Here is a 4670-nt window from a genome sequence, read left to right on the forward strand (position 1 = left end):
CCCGGTTTCTTCTTCCTTGTTGAGAAGCGACGCCATCCTGATCCTAGGGAGGCGCCGAATCCCATCTGGGTTCACCTCTTGCCTCTTCGACCTCGTCCTGTAGGAGATGGACAAGGGCAAAGGCATTACGAGGCACTTATCTTTTTTCAATCTTAAATCTATAGGCACTTGCCAAATTTTAATTCAAATAATGTAATCTCTTGAGTCCATGTTCGTGTTCTGTAATGCTTGTACCTGTATCAGCATGTTAATGAAAAAGATAAACCCTGCCGGGGACCCGCGCATGTATATGTCCATGCAGAGGTGAGATGCTTCTTTAATGTAAATAAACGAGTTTTTCCCGGCAAAGCTATCCTGCGGGCACCCTTTTTCTCTGCCGAAGAGCCAATTCTGCCGGGTTACAGAAAAAGGGACCAACCCCCCGCCAACTTCCTTTTATCAAAGGCCACCGCGACCATTCCGACTAAAGCAACGTTCGAGTCGGGTATGGAAGCACCTAGGCCTAAGAAAGAGTGGCAAGGTTTTCTAATGCATAAGTTATAGCTGAGGTAGAACTTATCTGTTTGGCTTGCCGAGAATCGCAGTGTCGGGCAATATTCTCAACTCCTTGTTGAAGCCAATATCACGGCAAGAACCTGTAGCTTCATGTAGATGAGAATGAATGCATGATGAGATCCTATCTATATGCATATGCATATGCTCATGAAATGCTTATGCAGTGATCTGGAATGCTCATGCATGCATGCAGTCTAGGTTGGGGGGCCCCTACAACGCTTCTTTATTTTCTCTTTCACGGGGTCATCGCCCCGACTTTGTACAAGGGACTACATGTAGCTGAGGCAAGGCCTGTACAAATGGGAGGCTGCCGGGCAGGGCCCGGCAGCCTCGCGCCTTATGGGTAGAACTTGCAGAGATGCTCAATATTCCATGAGTGTTGCAACTAAGTGCCACCTCCAGTCTCCAGACGGATTGCGCCAGGTCTGGTGACTCGTACTACCCGGTAAGGGCCTTCCCACTTCGGTGATAACTTGTGTGTACCCTTCGCGGACTGAACGCGCCTAAGGACAAGGTCACCTTCCTCCAAACACTAGGCATGAACCCTGCGGCTGTGATAGCGATGCAGGGCTTACTGATAGCGTGCGGCACACGTAGCAGCCTGGAGATGGTTCTCCTCAAGTAGCACAACATCATCATGCCGGTGCTGATCTTGCATGACTTCATCATAGGCACGTACTCCAGGCGACTACTACGTCTTGAGCTTGCGTTGGTTTTCCTTGAAGAGGAAAGGGTGATGCAGCAATAGTAGTGTAAGTATTTCCCTCAGTTTTTGAGAACCAAGGTATCAATCCAGTAGGAGGTTCCTCAAAAGTCCCACGCACCTACACAAACAAACAAGAACTCGCAACCAACGCAATAAAAGGGGTTGTCAATCCCTTCAAGGCCACTTGCGGAAGTGAGATCAGATAGAGATAACATGATAAGATAAATATTTTTGGTATTTTTATGATATAGATTGGAAAATTAAAAGATGCAAATAAAAGTAGATTGAAAGCTTATATGATAAGAGATAGACCCGGGGGCCATAGGTTTCACTAGTGGCTTCTCTCAAGATAGCATAAGTATTACGATGGGTGAACAAATTACTGTCGAGCAATTGATAGAAAAACGAATAATTATGAGATTATATAGGCATGATCATGTATATAGGCATCACGTCCGTGAAAAGTAGACCGACTCCTGCCTGCATCTACTACTATTACTCCACACATCGACCGCTATCCAGCATGCATCTAGAGTATTAAGTTCATAAAGAAAAGAGTAACACATTAAGAAAGATGACATGATGTAGAGGGATAAACTCATGCAATATGATATAAACCCCATCTTTTTATCCTCGATGGAAACAATACAATACGTGCCTTGCTGCCCCTGCTGTCACTGGGAAAGCACACCGCAAGATTGAACCCAAAGCTAAGCACTTCTCCCATTGCAAGAAAGATCAATCTAGTAGGCCAAACCAAACTAATAATTCTAAGAGACTTGCAAAGATAACTTAATCACACATAAAAGAATTCAGAGGAGATTCAAATACTTCTCATAGATAAACTTGATCATAAACCCACAATTCATCGGATGTCGACAAACACACCGCAAAAAGAGTTACATCGAATAAATCTCCAAGAAGATCGAGGAGAACATGGTACTGAGATTCAAAGAGAGAGAAGAAGCCATCTAGCTAATTACTATGGACCCGAAGGTCTATGGTAAACTACTCACAACTCATCGGAGAGGCCTTGGAGATGATGTAGAGGCCCTCTGTGATTGAATCCCCCTCTGGTGGAGCGCCGACGAAGGCTCCAAGATGGGATCTCGCGGATACAGAAGGTTACGGCGGTGGAAATAGTTTTTCGTGGTCGCTTCTGATGTTTTCGGGGTACATGGGTAGATATAGGAGGAAGGAGTAGGTCGGTGGACGCTCGAGGGGCCCACGAGGGTGGGGGGCGCGCCCACCTGTAGGGGGCGTGCCGGGCACCCTCGTGGCCGCATCCCTTGTTTCTTGACTTCCACTCCAAGTCCTCTGGATCACGTTTGTTCCAAAAAGATCGCTCCCAAAGGTTTCATTCTGTTTGGACGCCGTTTGATATTCCTTTTCTTCAAAACACTGAAATAGGCAAAAAAAACAACAATTCGGGCTGGGCCTCCAGTTAGTAGGTTAGTCCCAAAAATGATATAAATGTGTAAAGTAAAGCCCATAAACATCCAAAACGGGTAATATAATAGCATGGAACAATCAAAAATTATAGATACGTTGGAGACGTGTCAAGCATCCACAAGCTTAATTCCTGCTCGTCCTCGAGTAGGTAAATGATAAAAACAGAATTTTTGATGTGGAATGCTACCTAGCATAATTCTCAATGTAATTTTCTTTATTGTGGCATGAATGTTCAGATCCAAATGATTCAAAATAAAAGTTCATATTGACATAAGAAATAGTAATACTTCAAGCATACTAATCAAAGCAATCATATCTTCTCAAAATAACATGGCTAAAGAAAGTTCATCCCTACAAAATCATATAGTTAGGTCATGCTTCATTTTCGTCACACAAAAATGCTCCCATCTTGCACACCCCCGATGACAGGCCAAGGAATTGTTTCATACTTTAGCAATCTCAAACTTTTTTCAACTTTCACGCAATACATGAGCGTGAGCCATGGATATAGCACTATGGGTGGAATAGAATATGATGATGGAGGTTGTGTGGAGAAGGCAAAAAGGAGAAAGTCTCACATTGACGAGGATAATCAAAGGGCTATGGAGATGCCCATCAATTGATGTCAACATGAGGAGTAGGGATTGTCATGCAACAGATGCACTAGAGCTATAAATCTATGAAAGCTCAACAAAAGAAACTAGTGGGTGTGCATCTAACTTGCTTGCTCACGAAGACCTAGGGCATTTTGAGGAAGCCCATTGTAGGAATATACAAGCCAAGTCCTATAATGAAAATTTCCCACTAGTATATGAAAGTGACAACATATGAGACTCTCTATATGAAGAACATGGTGTTACTTTGAAGCACAAGTGTGGAAAAGGGTAGTAACATTGCCCCTTTTTTATTTTCTTTTTCTTTTTTTCTTTTTTTTCTTTTTTTTGGCCTTTCTTTTTTTGGCCTTTCCTTTTTTTCTTTTCTTTATTTGGCCTTTCTTTTTTTATTTGGGGACGATGCTCTAATAATGATGATCATCACTCTTTTATTTATTTACAACTCATGAATTACAACCCAAAACTAGAACAAGATATGACTCTATATGAATGCCTCCGGCGGTGTACTGGGATGGGCAATGAATCAAGAGTGACATGTATGAAAAATTATGCATGGTGGCTTTGCCACAAATACGATGTCAACTACATGATCATGCGAGGCAATATGACAATGATAATGTGTGTCATGATGATGAACAGAACAGTGGAAAGTTGCATGGCAATATATCTCGGAATGGCTATGGAAATACCATAATAGGTAGGTATAGTGGATGTTTTGAGGAAGAAATAAGGAGGTTTATGTGTGATAGAGCGTATCGTATCACGGGGTTTGGATGCACCGGCGAAGTTTCCACCAACTCTCAAGGTGAGAAGGGGCAATGCACGGCACCGAAGAGGCTAGCAATGATGGAAGGGTGAGAGTGCGTATAATCCATGGACTCAACATTAGTCATAAATAACTCATATACTTATTGCAAAAATTTACAAGTCATCAAAAACTAAGCACTACACGAATGCTCCTAGGGGGATAGATTGGTAGGAAAAGACCATCGCTCATCCCCGACCGCCACTCATAAGGATGCACAATCTAAGAACACCTCATGTTTCAAATTTGTTACACAACTTTTACCATATGTGCATGCTACGGGACTTGCTAACTTCAACACAAGCATTCTTTAAATTCATAATCACCCAACTAGCATGACTCTAATATCACTACCTCCATATCTCAAAACAATTATCAAGTATCAAATTGATCATAACATCCAATTCACTTCCTATGATAGTTTTTATTATACCCAACTTGGATGCCCATCATTCTAGGACCAATTTTATAACCATGGAAATTACCATGCTGTTCTAAGAGACTCCCAAAATAATATGAGTGAATCATGATAGATTAA

The sequence above is a fragment of the Triticum dicoccoides genome, chromosome 6B (assembly GCF_002162155.2).
Source record: "Triticum dicoccoides isolate Atlit2015 ecotype Zavitan chromosome 6B, WEW_v2.0, whole genome shotgun sequence".
NCBI classification, from domain to species: domain Eukaryota; kingdom Viridiplantae; phylum Streptophyta; class Magnoliopsida; order Poales; family Poaceae; genus Triticum; species Triticum dicoccoides.